We start from the raw sequence: 23644 nt of genomic DNA, 5'->3' as shown, positions 1-23644 counted from the left end.
GACTTTGGGGTACGCTGCAGAGCTGAAATTAAAACTGCAGGAGTAGCAGCAGCAACAGCAGGAAGAAGACGAAGCTGAAGAACATAAGGATGTAAAAGACATTCGTTTCTTAGGGTCTTAAATTCATAATCCTGTAGCAGTCCATTAATAACAATTATCTTCAGTTTGCAACAATTTCTGTAACAGTTGACTCTGTAACAATTATATCTGTTACAGATTCGGCTGTAATACTATTTTCTTCAATAAAACACCTACTCAGCCATGAGTTATTATTTTGAGCGTGTTTTCACCATGAAGAGCTAAACCCCAACGCTGGGACGACGGAGGAAGCCTTATTTCACAATTATTTGGTAACTATATTTGATTTTTTATGGCTTTTGCACTTGTTTTAATTGATTTATGATTTTTCTTGATTAGTTGTGATTTCTTCTGATAGCGTATGCTTAGTCTAAGAACTCTTGATGTGCTATGATTATGATTTACATCTAATTCTTTATAAAATCTACTTTTGGCAAAGAAAGCAGTCGACAAAAGAGCTAGAATTGTTATGAGTCATTATATGAACCAATTGAATGTGATTAATGGTGGAAACCCAAGTCCCAGTTCTCTCGATAAACTGTGACAATATTTTCTAGTATTTTGTATTTTTAAAGTACAAAATCAATCTTTACAAGTCTTTGAACGAACTTTATTTACCACTTGAAAAACTACATCATCAATCTCTTGCTGCATAAAATCCCTCAAATTCTCCAACTCTCTAGTACACAGAGTCTTGGCAACTTTCTTGGCGATGTTAAAAGGTCCAGAAGGCTGATTATCTCCGTTAGCATTGTTTCCTCCTCGATCATCCATTATATCTAATCTATGTTTTTCTTAATTTCCTTGCCTGATCTTTTAGGATGATTTTTGCATATTTTGGAAATTCTCTGTTTAGTTTCCATTTGTAGAGAAAATGCCATAAATAGTCATTTAAGGAATTCGGTGGAACGTCTCGTCCCTTAGCTATTCACGCCTATTCAAAGGCATGCGCAACAAGACCTAAACTCATCATAACTCCTCCTTAACTCCTGCACTCCAACATTGCTAATGGGAGTGTACAAAATTAGTATGGGGTGTCCAAAATCATATAAGAGAAAACTGGTTTTTCCTTGGGGATGGTACTCCCCCACTAATTTGGTACACCCCCATTAGCCTAATTGTAGACTCTTTTGATTCTCAATATCTAATAACTTCCATTAAGGGGGTTGATAGACAGTTCAACCAAACACTAATTATCATATTTGATTTTTGGTAGATACTGAAAAGCCAACACTTGTTGAGAGGCATTATGTGGCGCTGGTGTACTGCGTCTATAATGGAAGTGTTCACACCTGAAATGGCTTAACATTCATGAGATAATTTGTTCGGTGTACACAAAATGGTCAAATATAATAGGTCAACAAATGTCAAACAAATTAGGTCAAACCTGACAAGTCAAGCAAAATAAAATCAGCACACTTGTGTATATTTATTTAATTTTATTTAGTTAAAAGATGGGCCATATCTTCACTTGAACTGCAACATGGTTTGGTTCAGGCATCATGCCATATCTCAATACCCTGGTCCCTGAGTCGTGACCAACAACTAATTAATCAACTAATGTCAAACAAATTAGGTCAAATAAAATAGGTCAAGCAAAATAAAAGGTCTAGGGGGTTTCGATCCTCCGACCTCAAACTTACTCAAACTAAAGTGAACCACTGTGCCCCACTACTGTTTTTGACATTAGCTAGACTTGTATTAAATTTATACAATTATTATCTTCCTAAATATTTTCAGCACACTTGTGTATAGACGGGCCATATCTTGAACTGCAACATGGTTTGGCTCAGGCATCATGCCATATCTCAATACCCTGGTCCCTGAGTCCTGACCAACAACTAATTAATCAACTAATGTCAAACAAATCAGGTCAAACATAGGTCAAGCAAAATAAAATCAACACACTTGTGTATAGATGGCCCATATCTTGAACTGCAGCATGGTTTGGCTCAGGCATCATGCCATATCTCAATACCCTGGTCCCTAACCAACAACTCAACTGAGCCACAAAAATCTGGAACAACGCCTGAGACATAACTCATTATCAGTTCATCTAATTCCATTGATTTGAGCTGCAGAAAACTTCAGCAACAACAATGAATCAATCAATTCTTCTGTGAAACTTCGATGTAACCCTAGATTTAAGTTTAATCGATCTTTCATAGAAGTATTGACACTGATTCATAATCCAAGGTATTTCTTGGAGATTCAGCTGAAAAAAACTTCATCAACAACAAGGAATCAATCGATTCTATGAAACATCGATTCAAGCCTAGATTTTAGTTTAATCGATATCTCATAGAAGCATTGATAGTGATTCATAATTTTGGAAATGCAAATCTTGGTCATCTTCATCTAAGGTATTCCTCATTTGGGGGTTTAATTATTTTACAAATTGGAGGTTACACACTCTTGATTTTGAATAGTACAATTTCTGATGGTGATTATGAAGTATGAACATCTTTATGTTTCAGATTTAGGTTTATTTTTATGTTGTTGTGAATTGTATCCTGTTTTGAGAATCTTTTGGTGATTATGAACATCTCAATTGCATGCTTTATGCCTCCACCAAGTGGTTTTATATGTCAGTTGACAGATGATCTTAGACTCAGACATAGTATTTGGTTGTAGGATGTCAGCATTGGCTGAATAAAGCTTGTATTCTGTTTTGAGAATCAGCATCTCAGGAATCTTTGTGATTTATATTCATTGTCAGATTGTAGAATTAGGTGTATGGGTTGTATATGGTAAGTAGGTTTTGTGTCAATTATGTCATGTGCAAGTTGAATATGACGCAACCAACACAAGACAATTTTTGTTAGTCATGTATTGACATAAGATATAAAGATATAAAGATCAAACATATATAGATGTTGGTAATTTGTCCCTTCGCCAGATTGTAGATTAAGACTAGGTGTGTATATACCTCACCATCAAGGTTAATTAGGCTGGATAGAGAATCAAAGATGCAATTTCAAACATGCTGCAATTTCAAAGATGCAGGGAAACTATTAAGAACCACTAAAGTGAATTGTTTTCAGTATGAATTAATTTTCATTACATTTTAGTCTTGTCTTTGCATTGTAGTTTTAGTTTCTAGATTACAACCCGCGTCTCCAACATTATCGACACGCAATCATCAGACAATATAAATAAACTGACTTCATTCAGTGTTGAGCAATATTTAGAAGCAACACTATCATGTTCATATCCACTTACATACAAAAAATCCAAGTACCAAAAACAAAAAGCAAAATAAACACAACTGTCTTCATTGCCACAACCAAAAAAGAAAACATGATTCAGTGACTTACCAATCATCTTCATAGTACTTTCTAGAGATCATCCTTGGTCATCTACCCAATCATCTTCATAGTGGCGGATAAACTTTCTTGTCTTTGCCTCTCTTCCCACTCTTTCAATTGTTGTTCTTCAGTCATGGGGGCTTTACCCTTTCGTCTGCGTCGATCATCATCACCAGCTATTTTGATTGATTTGATTTAGAAAAAAATTCAGAGAACAGTTATCTCCCTCTACAAATTTCTCTCTGAAATTATTTGCTCTCTGACCCTTTGGTTTCCCCCTTATAAACTAGTCTAACCTAAAAGACACAATAGTTGGTAACAGAAATAAACTCTAAATTCTTGCAGGGTCACGCCTATTCCCTAGAGAAAGCTTTAATCGGTAATATCACCTGAAAATAATAACCGCCAGTTTTGGTTGAAAAACTTGAATGGGCAATATGTAACGGTACCCCTGCTATGAAGAGTAAAAAACGCCTATAAAAGGTAATTTGCTCATTTTAACAGTCGCCCAAAACTTTACTGCCGGCGAGGGTAATTTGGTCATAATCACGGTCACCGGTAAATATACTTTCGCTTTGGTCATTTTCAGCGTAGCCGGAAAATTTACTTTCGCCGAAAAATTTGCTTTCATCGTTGCCGGAAAATTTGCTTTCGCCAAAAAATTTGCATCCACCGTCGCCGGTAAATTTGCTTTCGCCGGCAAGTTTGCTTCCACCCTCACCGGTAAATTTGCTTTTGCCGGGAATTTTGCATCCACCGTCACCGGTAAATTTTCTTTCGCCGGGTATGTATATGGTAATCTTAAACCTGAGTTCAATAATAGGTTGCAGTTTCATCCAATCTGATATTTGTCTTCTCAAACCTCACCTGGACGAGAACATTGGGTATGTATATGGTAATCTTGCAACCTGAGTTCAATAATAAGTTGCAGAATCCACTCAGGATCCATTCAATCTATTATTTGACATCAAAAACCTCACCTGGACGAGAACATTGGGTCTGTATATGGTAATCTTGGAAGCTGGGTTCCGTAATAAGTTGCAGAATCCACTCAGGATCCAATGAATCTGATATTTGACTTCTCAAACCTCACCTGGACGAGAACACTAGGTATGTATATGGTAAAATTGCAACCTGAGTTAAATAATTGTAGAATCCACTCATGATCAATCCAATCTGTTGTTTGACATCAAAAACCTCACCTGGATGAGAACATTGGGTCTGTATATGGTAATCTTGCAAGCTGAGTTCCATAATAGGTTGCAGTTTCATCGAATCTGATATTTGACTTCTCAAACCTCACCTGGACGAGAACATTGGGTCTGTATATGGTAATCTTGCAAGTTGAGTTCCATAATAGGTTGCAGTTTCATCGAATCTGATATTTGACTTCTCAAACCTCACATGGACCAGAACATTGGGTCTGTATATGGTAATCTTGCAAGTTGAGTTCCATATATAATTATAGGTTGCAGAATCCACTCAGGATCTATCCAATCTGTCATTTGACATCAAAAACCTAACCTGGATTAGAACATTAGGTCTGTATATGGTAATCTTGCAAGATGGGTTCCATAATAGGTTGCAGAATCCACTCAGGATCCATCCAATCTGATATTTGACTTCTCAAACCTCACTTGGACGAGAACACTGGGTCTGTATATGGTAATCTTGCAAATTGAGTTCAATAATAGATTGCAGAATCCACTCAGGATCCATCCAATCTGCTATTTGACATCAAAGACCTCACCTGGAAGAGAACATTGGGTATGTATATGGTAATCTTGCAAGTTGAGTTCAATGCAGTTTCATCGAATCTGATATTTGACTTCTCAAACCTCACCAGGACGAGAACATTGGGTCTGTATATGGTAATCTTGCAAGCTGAGTTCCTTATATAATTATAGGTTGCAGAATCTACTCAGGATCTATCCAATTTGTTATTTGACATCAAAAACCTCACTTGGAAGAGAATATTAGTTATGTATATGGTAATCTTGCAAGCTGGGTTCCATAATAGGTTGCATAATCCACCCAGGATCCATTGAATCTGATATTTGACTTCTCAAACCTCACCTGGACGAGAACACTGGGTCTGTATATGGTAATCTTGCAACTTGAGTTCAATAATAGGTTGCAGAATCCACTCAGGATCCATCCAATCTGTTATTTGACATCAAAAATCTCGTCTGGACGAGAACATTGGGTCTGTATATGGTAATCTTGCAAGCTGAGTTCCATAATAGGTTGCAATTTCATCGAATCTGATATTTGACTTCTCAAACCTCACCTGGACGAGAACATTGGGTCTGTATATGGTAATCTTGCAAGCTGAGTTCAATAATAGGTTGCAGAATCCATTCAGGATCCATCCAATCTGTTATTGGACATCAAAAACCTCACCTGGACGAGAACATTGGATCTGTATATGGTAATCTTGCAAGCTGGGTTCCATAATAGGTTGCAGAATCCATTCAGGATCCATTGAATCTGATATTTGACTTCTCAAACCTCACCTGGACGAGAACACTGGGTCTGTATATGGTGATCTTGCAACCTGAGTTCAATAATAGGTTGCAGAATCCACTCATGATCCATCCAATCTGATTTGACATCAAAAACCTTACCTGGACGAGAACATTGGGGATGTATATGGTAATCTTGCAAGCTGAGTTCCATAATAGGTTGCAGTTTCATCGAATATGATATTTGACTTCTCAAACCTCACCTGGATGAGAACATTGGGTCTGTATATGGTAATCTTGCAAGCCGAGTTCCATAATAGGTTGCAGTTTCATCGAATCTGATATTTGACTTCTCAAACCTCATGATAGGTGTTTAAAAACACCTCTCTAAGTATCAATTGATTATTCTTTCTTAGCTACTTTTCTTGTGAAATTGTATTAATATTAGTTATCTTTTATATTTTATGGGAATTTTGGAGCTTATTCCCGAAAAGAACAAGAAATCGTCCAATTTGCCAAAAAAGAGGCGGAATTATCATTACATGAGAAACTACTATACGGGAAGTTGTGCGGGTGTCAAGAAAAAACCAGCGTAGCCATATGGTTCTAATCAGAATTACTAAAGGCACCCGCCTTAGTTGCTCAGGACACCTCATCTTCTTTAACACAGGACAAAAATACAGGGAAGCTCCGGTAGTTTCGAGTGACGTTTATGGTTATGGATTTATGGGAATGGAGATGTGGTTTTGTAAGGAGATATACAGGGAGAACTAGTCGGGCATGAGTTGAACATAGAAGGAAAGGTCCCTGCTGTCATTTCCGGTGAAGATGAGGAAGTAGTTATGGAGTCGTGACTGGTGGAAGAAGGTCTGAGCTGGAAGATATGATTTGGTATGGTGGTTGATAAGGAATTTTTAGTTAACGGGTTTGGATGTAAGGAGATTGATTTGTTGCTGCCAGCGTGAAAAAGTATAAACTCGGTGGTGTTGAATGGTGGAGTTGTACTGTTTGAATGCTGTTGCAGTGGGTGATATCGATGATAGTCGATAGAAAGATGGAGACCGGTCGAGAGTATAATGAGTTTAGATCGAGTTTACGGGACTGTATGGCAGTGATGATTGGATGACGAGATGGAATTGTGCGGAGAAGGCCGAGGGAGAAGCTCGAGTTTGGAGTCTGCAGCTGAGAGTAAGAGAAACAGGGAATGGTGAAGTCGAGCTGTGGGCGTTGTTGATGATGAAGAATGCCTGAACTTGATTGATGTTGCTGGTGAATCCGGAGATGGGTTTAGCCGAGAAAATGGAAGAATACGGTCCGTTGTTGCGAGAGAAGATGAAATTTATATTGTTAGCTGTGATGGTTGGCAGAGTTTGATAACGGAGGCAATGGTGATGGCAGAGACGATGACACTGTGGGAAAGTAACGGGCAGTGCTGTGTTGGCTGGGTTAATGGAATCGAGAAGCGGCAATGGTCGAGTCTGTAATGAAACAAGGAGGTAAGTGCTGAATTTTACGGGAGAGATAAAAGACCCAGATGCAGAAGAAAATGTGCACTGTCAGTTCCAGCGGACTGACAAACCTAGAACGAAAACAGGCTGGGCTTTTTATGTCAACGCAAGCCCACTTGGTTGTTTCAGCCATTCTATGTGCGTCCAGGTTCGGAAGTGTTCTTATTCTGGCGAGTTTGGCAAGCCAATTGCACGGGGTGTGATGCACGTGATACAATTCTTAAGGAGGTCCACTTTCCTATCTTAGCTAGGTTTTCTATATTCTTCAAGAAGAGATTACAAAACTCTATATATATAGAAACCTAGATACAATTTGAGATATCTTCTACTCACCGTTTTTCTCCCCTTAGGGGGGAGAATTATCTCTTTTCTATATTCTTTTATTATTAAGGATGAGTTCAAAGTTCTAATTTTGATGATCAATTATTTACAAGTTTATTTCAAGTTTTAAAGTTAATCATTGTTGATTGTTTTTATTATATCGAAGGTTTATGATTGATTCTTAGATTGGTTTGGGTGGCCAACTAGAGTAGTCTATTAATCATTCTAATGCCAGTAGAGAGTTGAGTCAATCCGTAATTGTCGCTTATCTCCTACACAAGTAGAATTCACAAGACCTTGCGGAGGGATTCTGTGGAGCAATTGCGAGTAAAGACAACACCAGTAAGTGGACCGAGCGTACCGAGTCTAACTGCTGGGATCAAACCTAAATTCATAAATCTTAATGCGTTCGGGGAATTACATCTTGTAAGTGAACCTCAAGGTGGTTCTTTTGAATAGAAACCGGTAGTCGAGCGCTTCCGTATCCGGTGATACAAGGATTTTTCGGGATAGCTAAGCGTACCTGCTATTCTACGGTTGGTAACAATTGATTCTAACAAGAGATAAACGGGTACAATGTTGAGTTAACGGTTAGTAACGGCGAAGGATTTCTTCATTATCTTTTTCTTATTATCCTTTTTATCCTTATTTTATATTCTCGTTGATTTAGATAACATATCAATTGCATTACTCCTCGTGGGAACGATCCTTACTACCACTTTATTATTTGTTAATTAGTGGGAAACATCTTATTATTTTGTTGAGTAAACGACGCTCATCTGATTGGCGCCGCTGCCGGGGAGTAATTGCTAATTGATTTGTTATTTGTTTTGGCTTAAAGGTTTTGTGGGTATATCTCTCATAAGCCCTCACGAGACTATAACTCGTCTACTAGGGACACCTAGGGGTTTAAAGGCTTGTTACATTCCGCTAAAAGTGACCGTATCTGTTAGAGCATAGCTCGGTCGACCTCGCATGCGTTGCTATAGCAAGCATGTTTGTCAATGTTAGTGATCAAAACTATGAGTCTTGATTTCTAGTCTATTATAGCTAAGTATCGGACTAGGATAGAAAAGTGTAGCTTAGCTCAAGGACTTCATGGCGGTTCATTATACAACGACGAAGATATACTCAAGGAACCGTGGAACTTCATCAACAAAAAGGTATGTGGAGACTTCTTATGAGACAAAAAGTCGTATGCTATATAGACTGGATCATACACATTTGACTTTCGAGTTGAGTATTCACTACTTATCTTTTTCTCGAAATCGTGTGTTGGTAGAGGTTTCGCTTTGATCAAGTTTATCTTCACCTAGTGACGAAAGTCATGAAAAGTTTCAATTACTTTGAGAATTGATCTGACGTGAAACATTCTGTGAATAACGGCTATATAACGTCCTATGAGAATGTCTCAATGATTAGTACAAGAGTTTAGATTACATAACCATGTATTCCTTAATCCGAAGTTTTCGAACTTTGTTGATTGAGAGAAACCGGAGGAATTGGCTTTGCCAAGTCTGCGAACCCAGTTTGCGAACTCAGTCCGCGAACTGTCGGAAGTTCTTGTACTGAGAATTTATGCTGGGATTCCAAATTCGTTCGTGAAGTTCAAGTCCGCGAACCTAGTCCGCGAACTGGCGGAAGTCTCTTTGCCGAGATTTTCTGCTGAGTTTGGAAAACTCTGCCGGTTGCCTTAAGTCCGCGAACTTGTTTGTGAGATTAAGTGGTTATGATCTAAATATGTTCTCTGAACATGTAACTTAAATTACTAAGGAATGCCTTATGCAAACCGTGGCTATAAAGTTCATGAGCCGATTTAATCGAATCGAATCATCTTTGTTTCAATTGTGTCTTGTGTAGTTACATAAGATCTCATAGCAATTGAACAACTCTCTAACTAGTTAATTTGAGTCAATTGAACTAGTTATGGTGAAGAAGAACTAAGTTAATATGAATTGCTCATATGATTAACCTTTTGGGTTACTATGATTGAACCGACATACACGTACACGTTTGGGAATGGTTTTCGCAAACCCAGTAAACGTCTACCCAAGTGTGTGTTATAAGCTAAGTTTTCGATCTAATGGTTGAGAAATATTAGCTTCAATCTAAATTAGGTTTTCATCTAACAGTGAATATGGATTGCATTGTAACTAAGGCAAAACCCTGATTCGAAGGCTATATAAAGGAGACATCTAGCATTGTGCAAAACTAATCCCTACATGTCTGTGTGATACTAGTGCGCTCGCTAGATCGATTCTCCTTTAACCTTTGGTTTTCTTCTCTAAAACCAGGTTAACGACTTAAAGACTTCATTGGGATTGTGAAGCCAGACCGATACTACTTTTAGCTTAGTTGTGTGATCTGATCTTGCATCTTCTATCGTACGAGTACAATCTATTGATTGGCTTGAGATCGTGAGAGTTATCCGATAGGCAAGATAAAGAAGTCACAAACATCTTCGTCTCAGTGTTTGTGATTCCTCGACAAACCGCTTGTGTAGTCAAGAAGGATTTTTGAGAGGTGATTGATTAATCTAGGCTGTTCTTCGGGAATATAAGACTGGATTATCAATTGGTTCCTGTTCACCTTGATTTTATATCTTAAGACGGAACAAAAATCTAGGGTTTTTCTGTGGGAGACAGATTTATCCTTTGATAGACTTTTCTGTGTGAGACGGATTTGTTTATTATCAAGTCTGCGATTTTGGGTTGCAGCAACTCTTGGTTGTGGGTGAGATCAGCTAAGAGAATCAAGTGCGCAGTATCCTGCTGGGATCAGAGGCGTAGGAGTACAACTGTACCTTGAATCGGTGGGAGACTGATTGGGGTTCAACTGTAGTCCAGTCCGAAGTTAGTTTGTAGTAGGCTAGTGTTTGTAGCGGCTTAATACAGTGTGTATTCAATATGGACTAGGTCCCGGGGTTTTTCTGCACTTGCAGTTTCCTCGTTAACAAAACTTCTGGTGTCTGTGTTATTTCTTTTCCACATTATATTTTATATAATTGAAATAATACAGGTTGTGCGTTAAGATCATCAATTGGAAATTGATAGACGCATTTATGTGTCTATTTTGTTCTCAATATTCTGTATTGTTAGACTCGATTAAGTACTTATTGTGTTATTTTGTGTTTTTGTAGATGTTTTTAGATAAATAAGCCTTTGCGGCGAAATGAGCTCGAAAAGTAGTGTTTTACACCCCAGGATAATGTACCGGAGGCACCTCAGAAATGCACCGGAAGCGTCCCAGAAATGTACCGGAGGAACCCAGAAAAATTACTATTTCCACCCCAATTTCTAAAGGGACACCCGTACAGGATTAGGGGGAGGACACTTTTCTTCTCATAATTCAAATTTTGGAAAAAGGCGGGAAATTTCTAAACAGTTCTGGCAGAATTTCGATCGTCAAAATGAAGGGGTTATGGGTCGATTCAATGGCTGAAATTTGGTATAGAGATGTGATATAGGTTAAGGAACATAGTATGGGTGACATGATCGATCAAATTTGGCTGGAATTTTCGGTATGATTCACACACCCAAAACAGAGCACGTGTACTGTAACACGAGCAAAATTGAAGTTCTTGTGTGCATGGGGGAGTTCTGCTGGCGTTGGAAGAGTGTTGAGGCGTGAATAAGTCGAATTGGAGCGTGCTGGACCAGAGAAAACGCGTGAAAAGCTAAAACAGGAAAGAAAATATCCGAAAATACTTTCTTTCGCTGCCGAGGATTTGTCGAGAGTTGGGAGGAGAAGAGAGGAAGCTGCAGAGGAAGAATCACGAATTCTCTCTGCTGCTGCTGCTGTTCGTGATGAAGATGAAGAACATGAAGAACGGACCCGCCAGAGCAGTCGTTCTTTAATTATAACAGCGACAGCGGAGTGTGGGTCATAGTTTCCCAAAGACTAAAACATTTCATCTGTATCATTCTTGTGTGACGCTTCCTGTGGGTCGCACATTAGCTGTTTACACCATTTTCTCTTCTTCTCATCATTTGTAAACCATTTTTGAGCCATAATAAATTATTTTGAGAGCATTTTTAATATGATGAGCTAATTCCCTCGTAACCAAGGCAATGTAGGAAGCTATTCACGCAACATAAATGGGTAATTATTCATTTAATTATATAATTCACCTAATCGCTGCTTTTGCAGAGTTTTTAATTATTTGAATGATTGTCTTAATTATTTGTTATTCAGTTTGATAGGTTATGCTTGGTTTAATCTCTTGATAATCTATGCTTAAGGTTTACAAATAATGTTTGATAATCTGTATGATTGATAGTGAATTAAAGATAAAAGAGGACTTAAGAATTGAATAGAGTTTTGAAATATTTATCATTCCATTTTGCATAATAGTGGAATCTAGTGTCTTGGTTACCTCTCGCACCCATTGTTAATATTTTTGTATATATAATTTTATCAAATCTTTAAATTTAATCTTCACAAGTCCGAGAGTTTGAACTTCACTACTACAACCATGAAAAATATCTAATCATTTTGGCGCCGCCGACGCGGATTTGTGCTTAGGTAGAATTTTTAGGTTTTTTTTTTATTATTATTCCATTTGTTCTTTTTTACGTCTCTTTGGTTGTGTCTTTGTATTACAGGTTCGAAGTGGAGCACTAAGGACTTGGAGAGGAAAAAGCTTAAAGCGAAAAGCGGAAAGAGAAGAAAAAAGGACAATTTTAGGATTTAATTTTTAATTTTTTTAGGGTGTGTGAGGAAAACTGTAATTTTTTATTTATTTATTTTGGACTTTGGACTTTAAACAATTGGACTTTATTCTTTTTTTTACCCTACGAAAGGGTATTATTAAAAAAAAATTATATAAACTGTGTGCAGGGAAGGACGACGATTATTATATCGTCTCGGCCCCTCGGGTTCGTACATGACATAGGAGTCGTGGCCCGAGTCGACTTCAACGGTTCATCCCCCGTCTGGTACGGGAGGTAAGTCCATCGAAACACTCGCGAATCTCCTGTAAGCGAGTTACTGTAGTCCTTAAGGTGATTCATTGATTGAGGACGAATTTGGACTGTTTTTAAATTCCTAGTAGCAAGGACTGGCCAATACAAGATAAGGGTTCGGATTTCATCACCGCTCCCTTCTTGCCCGCCTTAGGAAAACGAAACCTAACGCGAACCCAAGCTTTAAAATTTGGAATAGAACGAGACCGATAGGGTAACGAGCTTAATAGGAAACTCGTTCGAAAAATATTGGTTGCTCTTTAAGCACACTTCAAAGTTCATGATGGTTTCTGTGAGTTGAATGCGTGACTGCGCCGCCTTCTAATGCGGTGAGGCCTTGGGTATCAAAGCTCTACTAAGCTTCCCTCGCCTCGATTCAACTTACATTAGCTCGGATTGATTCCAGAGGGGTGTGCTCAAATTGTAACGAATTCCTTTTCGAAGGAATAGAAGTTGGTCTAGAAAACAATCTAAGTGGAGCCATCATGCTTTTTGTTTGCTAGAAATCTTTAGGTTTGTTTTGGTGGAGTCGAGTCGGCCTTGTTTATGGTTGTATAGAATTCCCTTGCAATTAAGAATGTCGAGATGGTATGATAGAAGCCAATACAATGAATATCGACCTGAATTTGAATATGGACATCATCCTTTCTATGACCATGTTGGGAATAGTGGTTGGGAAAGCCATCATTTGGAAGGATATGGGTCATACCCTGGTGAGCCCAATTACTATCCACACATGCATCAGTCTTACGAGAAAGAAGATTATAGTACTAGTTCTTCGTCTCTAGAGGATACAATCAAACTATTGAAAAGTAGTCCTTTTTATGATCCCTCTGTTCCTATTCCTCCTTTAGAAGAGTCCCTCAGGGAGTTAGCTGAATCGACGCGTAAGTTAGCTGAGATGAATAGTGTAATTCTAGACGAAAGAACTACAATAATGAGTGAACTTTCTATAGAGGAATCCCTCAAGCTGATGGCTGAGACGAACGAAAGACTTGCTCGAAATAATCTTACATTCCAAAATAGTGTTTCCAATTTTACCCTTGATGTAAATAGTGAATATTTGCCTAATTTAGAGGACGAGGTTAGAATAAAAGACACTACTTATTTAGATAAGGTTCAATCGTCTTCGTACTATGATGATGAGGATAGCAGTAATGAAGAATCTGAAATATGTAGGCATAGTGATCAGGAGTCTAGTAATCCAATTGAGCTGTATAGTGATTATATTATTTCTAGTTCAAATCCAAATAATTTTTATGATTATTCACCTATTCAAAAGGACGAGGATTTGATTAGGGATACCACCGTTTTAGACGATGTAGTTTTTCCTTTTGATTACGAAGCCGATAGTGGTTTAGAGGAACGGGTTCATTTCGAAAATACTGTTTTAGAGTCTAGCGACTTAGAAACAATAGTCTTGGAAGAAGAAGATAGACCCGTAGAGATGAGTAAAGATGCACTACCTGATAATAACTTAGAAGAATTTCTTGAATATTTTAAATACTCTGAAGATACGGAAATTCAAGAAATAATTATTGGTCTATCTAGGGACACTGAAAACTCTAAGTTTGGGGGTGATTATCACTTCTCTAGTTCCTTACCTTTAACTCTCAGAAAGTCCCCACACTTAGGACTTGATATCTCTGCCTCGACCATTTTACAAGATTATCTTCATATACGTTTTCGCGAACCTAATGATGTCCAGGAAGAAGTTCAGTCGTTAGAAACCCATCCTCTGGTTGATGTGGTTTTCCCAGGCTATGATCCTTAGATTGACTTTGTTTTCCCACCAAATAGTTTTCTTCCAACTGTGGGAACGTTTATATTCCAAATTTGTGGAATATTAAGTTGTAAGACTAAACCTAAATGCTTTAGGAAATTAGAATCGACACATTTTCTTAAGAATGACCACTACTCTCATTGTGGTCAATTATGTAAGTCAAATATTATTGACTTAGAGGATCCTCAGTTATTTAGGTTATTATTGTGCGCTTCTAAGATCATATTTGAGTTTTTCCAGACTCTAGGACCTAATGATTCGGATCCCACCTATGAAGAAACGCAGCCAATGAAAATTTTCTATTTAGACCCTTTCGTAGAACCTGAACCTGAACCACAATTAGATATAAGTTTCTTAATCAGGAAACTAAGTAAGGGAATGCTATTCTTGTTCACTTTCTTGGTTCATTGCAGTTTCCTTTGGTCAGCTCTATTTAGTTTTGAAGACCCACAGTTATTTCAACTGTTACTTTATGGTTCGAGTTGACTAATCCTTTCCTAAGTCTGGCTGAAGACTTTAAACTTAGCACTTCTTGGGAGGTATCCCATGCTCATGCAACACGGTAATATCTTTCCTTAACTCTTTCGCTTCAAATGGTAACAGTTTCTCCTTGTTCATGCTTTTAGTTTCATCTTTAGAACATTGAGGACAATGTTAGATTTAAGTTTGGGGGTATGGGAGAAACTTTTTAGTTGCAATTATTAAACTCCAGAGCCTAGAAATTTATGCCTATTAAGGTTTGCACTAACCAATCTATGTGGATGGGAACATCTTGGTTGTAGGAGTTGAGGAACCAATCTGATTAGATGGAAACATCTATAGAGTCTATTCATAAAAGCACATAGCTCAGGTGTTAGAAATAACATGATAGTTGCACCATATCTCGTTGAGTCCTTTTCATTTCTTTTTTTCATTTTATTTTTTCATTTTAAACTATGTTTCTCTAAGTGATTAGGTGGGGCACACGATTCAAGTTGTTACCACTGCTAGGATGAATTAGAGTGACTGAGTTACTAAAAAAAAAAGACCGGACCAGTTAGACCAATCGGAATAAGTATTAACACTTGGATAGCAATATGCGTGTGTTCTCCATGTTTCCGTCGCCTAAGCAAGCGTGGAATGCAGGACCCGTGGGAACTATCGTGTAATCTGCTGACATGAAGCATGCACTTGGATCAAAAAGATCTATTCATGCCGTTAATTTAAAAAAAAATGGTTATTGTTCTGTGTAGTCAACTGCTGGTTCCCTTGTATTTGCCAGTTTGTTGATCTAGATTTAAGTTATTGACTACTGGTTCCCTTGTATATGCCAGTTGTGTTGATATTAGTCAGACCGGTATCTCAGTCCATTAGGATAGGTTCATTATGGAAGTGGCCTTCAGAGAGATATGTGAAACATCGATCATTTGGTTAACATCAAAACCATCTACATTTTTCTATTTCCATCTCCTTTTTCTATCCATATGATTAGTTTGACTCCGAATATGATGCCCATAGTGCAACTATCTGAGTAGAGCTCTGTCATTTATATGAATTTTAGTATGCTTGAGTGCAAACTCGTGTACATCAATTGGAATTTCGCATCAGGGTTCTTCCTCCTATAGTCTATGATTGTATGCCAACCAAGGAGATTCTTTAGTGCCTTCCAAGGTTCGTTGTAGATAGCTAGGGTCTGGAGTAATGGTTTTGTGGGCACACCTCTGGTAAACCCTCCCGATATTAACTCGGTTTTATTTATTTTTTATTAGTTTTGCTCGAGGACTAGCAAATAATAAGTTTGGGGGTATTTGATAGACGCATTTATGTGTCTATTTTGTTCTCAATATTCTGTATTGTTAGACTAGATTAAGTACTTATTGTGTTATTTTGTGTTTTTGTAGATGTTTTTAGAGAAATAAGCCTTTGCGGCGAAATGAGCTCGAAAAGTAGTGTTTTACACCCCAGGATAATGTATCGGAGGCACCTCAGAAATGCACCGGAAGCGTCCCAGAAATGTACCGGAGGAACCCAGAAAAATTACTATTTCCACCCCAATTTCTAAAGGGACACCCGTACAGGATTAGGGGGAGGACACTTTTCTTCTCATAATTCAAATTTTGGAAAAAGGCGGGAAATTTTTAAACAGTTCTGGCAGAATTTCGATCGTCAAAATGAAGGGGTTATGGGTCGATTCAATGGCTGAAATTTGGTATAGAGATGTGATATAGGTTAAGGAACATAGTATGGGTGACATGATCGATCAAATTTGGCTGGAATTTTCGGTATGATTCACACACCCAAAACAGAGCATGTGTATTGTAACACGAGCAAAATTGAAGTTCTTGTGTGCATGGGGGAGTTCTGCTGGCGTTGGAAGAGTGTTGAGGCGTGAATAAGTCGAATCGGAGCGTGCTGGACCAGAGAAAACGCGTGAAAAGCTAAAACAGGAAAGAAAATATCCGAAAATACTTTCTTTCGCTGCCGAGGATTTGTCGAGATTTGGGAGGAGAAGAGAGGAAGCTGCAGAGGAAGAATCACGAATTCTCTCTGCTGCTGCTGCTGTTCGTGATGAAGATGAAGAACATGAAGAACGGACCCGCCAGAGCAGTCGTTCTTTAACTATAACAGCGACAGCGGAGTGTGGGTCGTAGTTTCCCAAATACTACAGCATTTCATATGTATCGTTCTTGTGTGACGCTTCTTGTGGGTCGCACATTAGCTGTTTACACCATTTTCTCTTCTTCTCATCATTTGTAAACCATTTTTGAGCCATAATAAATTATTTTGAGAGCATTTTTACTATGATGAGCTAATTCCCTCGTAACCAAGGCAATGGAGGAAGCTATTCACGCAACATAAATGGGTCACTATTTCATTTAATTATATAATTCACCTAATTGCTGCTTTTGCAGAGTTTTAAATTATTTGAATGATTGCCTTAATTATTTGTTATTCAGTTTGATAGGTTATGCTTGGTTTAATCTCTTGATAATCTATGCTTAAGGTTTACAAATAATGTTTGAGAATCTGTATGATTGATAGTGAATTAAAGATAAAAGAGGACTTAAGAATTGAATAGAGTTTTGAAATATTTATCATTCAATTTTGCATAATAGTGGATCTAATGTCTTGGTTACCTCTCGCACCCATTATTAATATTTTTGTATATATAATTTTATCAAATATTTAAATTTAATCTTCACAAGTACGAGAGTTTTAACTTCACTACTACAACCATGAAAAATATCTAATCAGAAATCCAACCTTTGGTTGTTGATTGATATTGATTGATCCTTGGATATTGGTCTTTGGTACCGTCCAAGTTATTTCTTGTATTTGATAAAGACTCGCTATTGTTTTTACTTGAGTAAAAATAAAAATCAAGAGAGAGATATTAACTCCTTGAGATACTTTAATCTAGATTGAGTCTGACTGTCTAGTTGATTCTCTAGCAAAAGTATTTCGGAATGTGTCCATACAGATTGCTAATCGAATTATTGGGTGGTGTTGTTAGACCCCCGCTTTTTCAATTGGTATCAAATGAGGCAAACACTGTAAACCTAATAAGTTTGTGTTTGCTCGTTCCTTATGAATTGCCTTATGGGAAATTTCTTTGGAAAACTTGCTCCTGGCATCTGTAACGCGCGCCAGATTTCCTTAAAGATTGTTCAGAGATTATTATGGAGAAAACCTTTGGATTCTCATGATAATTCTCCTTCATCTAAAAGGGAAGTTTTAGATGTTAAGAATCAATCAGAAGGAAAAAATAAAAAGAAGGAAAGACTGAGAAAACGATCAATACGTTCAAGGATATGGAAACTCACTAGATTAACTCTTGATCTTTTTGAGGAATACTATCGAGATGGATCAATTGATAAAGATCTGTTCGAAGCGTTCGAAGGCGTTTTAAATTCTTAGAAAAACTTAAATCTGTTAAGTCTAAGAATCATTCCGAAAAGGGTTCTGTATGTGTTAAATCTGTTAATACTGAACAACCCAGAAATCGGAGGTATCCTTCTTCAGGCCAGAACAAACGAAGGAAAAAAAGCTCTAATTGTCTTGACTATCATCATTACTTTGATTATACCACAGGGACTATTCACACATATCAACCGGAAGTGTCGCATGAGAATATCTCTGCACATTCTGCCTCTTGGTAACGAGACTGACACTTCCCCTTTGTATATATCTTGTAGAGGGGCAAGAAATAGATTGTGTTGTGTACAGATATGCTTTCTACTGCATCCGTTGTTTATGTTGTCACGGGTTGCATAACCTTTAGTGTTCTAATGGCTAAGAAAATCTCATAAGTCTTATGTGGATCACGGTTCGTGTTCGGCCCAAGCCCATGAATGAGGGATATATGTGTTTATGTGGTCCGCAAACTTTCTCCTCCCTCTTCTTCTCGTCCGCGTACGTGAACTTTTAGGGTTTTGTGTTTTCCTCCATTAAAGCTTCTTTGGAGAAATTGAGAGAAAGGGTATTCAATCCAAGTAAGTATTTCTCTCTTGATCCTTGCTTAGTTCTAGTTCCATGATGAATACTAGAAACACAAAAAGGAGTTCTAAAATCTCAAAATCCTCTAGCTTGAATCCTCCTCATGATCAAGACTCTCTTAGAATTAGGTTTGTGAATGATTCTTGTTCTAGAATATTTGATAAGATTGCTTCAAAAGGTTTTATTCTAGAAAAGAAGTTGGATTTTTCTAGTGGGCATGAAGAGGATTTGGTATGTTTTTCAAAATTCAAGCTTGGAAATATCTTTATGGTCTTGGTCAAGGATTTGATTCTCTTACAAGGGTTTTCTATGCCAATATTCATGATGCTGATTATGATAAGATGGAATTCAAATCCATGATTGGTAGGAAAAAGTTTCTTGTTGATAGATAACTTTTTTGAAGGATTACCGAAATAATGTTGGTTGACGTACGGCTACCTAGACCAAGTGATGAACGTCCATTGTATGATGATATCTCTATAGGACTTTGTGGAAAGAAGGTTTTCTGGAGTCAAGGAAAGTTCCTGACTAATGATCTTAGTGTTGCTTTAGTATCATTTGGAAAACTCGGCATCTCTAACCTTTGTCCCTCCACGATTGAGAATTCATGGTGGAGTTATGAGTTTGCAGAATTGGTCTACTTCCTTGTATCCGGTAAGACAAAACTTGATATTTGTGGTTTTATCATCTTTCAAATGATGACGATGACTTCTCACATCAAGATGTTGGGATATCCTTGTTTAATTAGCCGGATTTTCCGGGATCGTGGACTCAACCTTATTGGAAATTCTCTTGGAGTTCCTAAACTTTTCCGTCCATGTACCTTCCGGCGTATAAGGGAAAATGTTCGAAAGCGACAAAGAGGTACTCCTCTTGATGTTGAAGACCCTACCACCTTGAGGCTTATTCAGAAATTTCACAAGTGTGTGTGTAAGGTTAATGCAAGAGTGAAGTGCTTAAAGAAGCAAGTGTCGTTGATTTGAACCAAGTGTCCCGAGCTCAAGGAAGAGTTGGATTCAATTCAAGCATCCTGGAAAGTGTCCGATGATGAATATGATGAGCAATGCTTTTAATTTTATGCCTAGTATGTCTTCTTTCTGGATTAGTTGGTGATAGACACATTTATGTGTCTATTTTCATCCCTTTTGTGTATTTTGTTAGTACCCATTTGTTCTTATTACGGTGTTTTTATGTTTGTTTAGGTGTTTTTGGAGAAAATACCCTTCTCTGGAAAGAGTTGCTCAAAAAGTGATGATTTACACCCCGGAGAAAAGTACTAAAGGCACCCCAGAAATGCACCGGAAACGTCCCAGAAATGTCCCGGAGGAACCCAGAAAAATTACTATTTCCACCCAAGAATTACTATTTCATCCCAAATTGCTAAAGGGACACCCAACATTGGTTAGGGGGACACCCTTCTTCACGGTTTGAAATAAAAATTGCCGGGAATATCTTTTTCACGTCTGCATGAATTTGCAGAATTGAATTCTATCGATTTTCTCGGATTTGATCAGCTTATTTAGATTGGGAATGATCCAGCACATCGAAACAGGGAAGGAAATAGATTCATGCACGCGAAAGATGGAAGATTTTGTGGATATCATCGAAACAGGGGAAGAAAATATTTCGAATATCCTGTTTGATTATCTAGCGTCTTTTCTGGGATTTTACGAGTGTTGGGAAGATATCTTTCCTGATATTTGATTCTATCTAATATGGAGAAGCTTTACAGCTCATCAAACGCGTGAAACAGAGAATAAAGAAGAAAATTTCGGAGATGAATATGTGAACAGCAAGAATATTTGGGAGTTAATACGAAGATTTCTTTGAGGTTGGTGAGTATATAAAGGCTTATAGGGTCATCAGAGTGGGGGGTCGAGAGTTTGGAGGAGAGGAGAGAAGGCTGCAGAGGGAGAATCACCATTTTTCTCTGCTGCTGCTGCTGCCATTGATGAAGAGGAAGAACATGAAGAACGGACTAGCATAAGCAGTCGTTTATCAATAGTGAAACGACTCGCAAGCGTGGGTCACAGCACAGTCTAAACAGTAGCAACACTTGTCATTTATCGTTCATTCTGAGACGCTTTATGTGCGTCGCAGATTACAGTTTACACCATTTTCTCTTCTTCTCATCATTTGTAAATCATTTTTGAGCCATAATAAATTATTTTGAGAGCATTTATACTATGATGAGCTAATTCCCTCGTAACCAAGGCAATGGAGGAAGCTATTCACGCAACATAAATGGGTAACTATTTCATTTAATTATATAATTCACCTAATCGCTGCTTTTGCGGAGTTTTAAATTGTTTGAATGATTGTCTTAATTATTTGTTATTCAGTTTGATAGGTAATGCTTGGTTTAATCTCTTGATAATCTATGCTTAAGGTTTACAAATAATGTTTGAGAATTTGTATGATTGATAGTGAATTAAAGATAAACGAGGACTTAAGAATTGAATAGAGTTTTGAAATATTTATCATAATTTTGCGTAGTAGTGGAATCTAGTGTCTTGGTTACCTCTCGCCCAAATTGTTAATATTTTGTATAATTATTTATTAAGTCTAAAAAAATTATCCTTCACAAGTCCGAGAGTTTGAACCTCATTACTACAACCCATCAAAAATATTTAATCATTTTGGCGCCGCCGACGCGGATTTGTGCTTAGGTAGAATTTTTAGGTTTTTATTATTTTTATTATTTTATTTGTTCCTTTTTACGTTTCTTTTTGTGTCTTTGATTTACAGGTTCGAAGTGGAATACTAAGGACTTGGGAACAAAAAGCTTAAAGCTAAAAGCTAAAAGCTAAAGGAGAAGAAAAAAAAAAAGACATAATTTTTTTTTTTAGGATTTAATTTTTATTATTTTTTTTTGTATATAGTTTTTATTTATTTTTTTTTTAGAATTTGTAAATAGGCTTTATTTTTCATAATTTTTGGACTTTTTATTTGGACTTTATTCTGGACAATTGGACTTTATTCTTTTTTTTAACCCTACGGAAAGGTATTATTAAAAAAAATAAATAAATTATATAAACTGTGTGCAGGGAAGGACGACGATTACTATATCGTCTCGGCCCCTCGGGTTCGTACATGACATAGGAGTCGTGGCCCGAGTCGACTTCAACGGTTCATCCCCCGTCTGGTATGGGAGGTAAGTCCATCGAAACACTCGCGAATCTCCTGTAAGCGAGTTATTGTATTCCTTAAGGTGATTCATTGATTGAGGACGAATTTGGACTATTTTTAAATTCCTAGTAAAGGGCAAGGCCTGGCCAATACAACATAAGGGTTCGGATTTCATCACCGCTCCCTTCTTGCCCACCTTAGGAAAACGAAACCTAACGCGAACCCAAGCTTAAAATTTGGAATAGAACGAGACCGATATGGTAACGAGCTTAATAGGAAACTCGTTCGAAAAATATTGGTTGCTCTTTAAGCAACTCCAAAGTTCATGATGGTTTCTGTGAGTTGAATGCGTGACTGCGCCGCCTTGTGATAGCGGTGAGGCCTTGGGTATCAAAGCTCCACTGAGCTTCCCTCGCCTCAGTTCAACTTACTTTGACTCGGATTGATTCCAGAGGGGTTTGCTCAAATTGCAACGAATTCCCTTTCGAAAGATAGAAGCTGGTCTAGAAACAATCTAAGTGGAGCCATCATGCTTTTTGTTTGCTAGAAATCTTTAGGTTTGTTTTGGTGGAGTCGAGTCGGCCTTGTTTGTGGTTGTGTAGAATTCCCTTGCAATTAAGAATGTCGAACTGGTATGATAGAAGCCAATACAATGAGTATCGACCTGAATTTGAATATGGACATCATCCTTTTTATGAGCATGTTGGGAATAGTGGTTGGGAACGCCATCCTTTGGAAGGATATGGGTCATACCCTGGTGAGCTCAATTACTATCCACACATGCATCAGTCTTACGAGCAAGAAGATTATAGTACTAGTTCTTCATCTCTAGAGGATACAATCAAACTTTTGAAAACTAGTCCCTATTATGATCCTTCTGAACCTATTCTTCCTCTAGAAGAGTCTCTCAAACAATTAACTGAGAATACAAATAGGTTTGTGTTAGAAATGAATAAACAAAATGCACCCATGAGTGAACCTTCTATACACGATACCATAAGGAATTCATGTGAGTCGGCCCAAAATCTTTTGTTAGAGACCCAGAATAGAACTTCTCTAAAAGATCTAAATTTCCAAAATAGTGTTTCCAATTTTACCCTTGATGTAAATAGTGAATATTTGCCTAATTTAGAGGACGAGGTTAGAATAAAAGACACTACTTATTTAGATAAGGTTCAATCATCTTCGTACTATGATGATGAGGATAGCAGTAATGAAGAATCTGAAATATGTAGGCATAGTGATCAGGAGTCTAGTAATCCAATTGAGATGTATAGTGATTATATTATTTCTAGTTCAAATCCAAATAATTTTTATGATTATTCACCTATTCAAAAGGACGAGGATTTGATTAGGGATACCACCGTTTTAGACGATGTAGATTTTCCTTTTGATTACGAAGCCGATAGTGGTTTAGAGGAACGGATTCATTTCGAAACAATAGTCTTGGAAGAAGAAGATAGACCCGTAGAGATGAGTAAAGATGCACTACCTAATAATAACTTAGAAGAATCTCTTGAATATTTTAAGGACTCTGAAGATACTGAAATTCAAGAAATAATTAGAGGTCTATCTAGAGACACTGAAAACTCTAAGTTTGGGGGTGATTATC

Source organism: Papaver somniferum, chromosome 2, assembly GCF_003573695.1.
Source record: "Papaver somniferum cultivar HN1 chromosome 2, ASM357369v1, whole genome shotgun sequence".
Taxonomy (NCBI): Eukaryota; Viridiplantae; Streptophyta; class Magnoliopsida; order Ranunculales; family Papaveraceae; genus Papaver; species Papaver somniferum.
The sequence above is the reverse complement of the archived record's forward strand: the minus strand, read 5'-3'. Positions refer to the sequence as shown.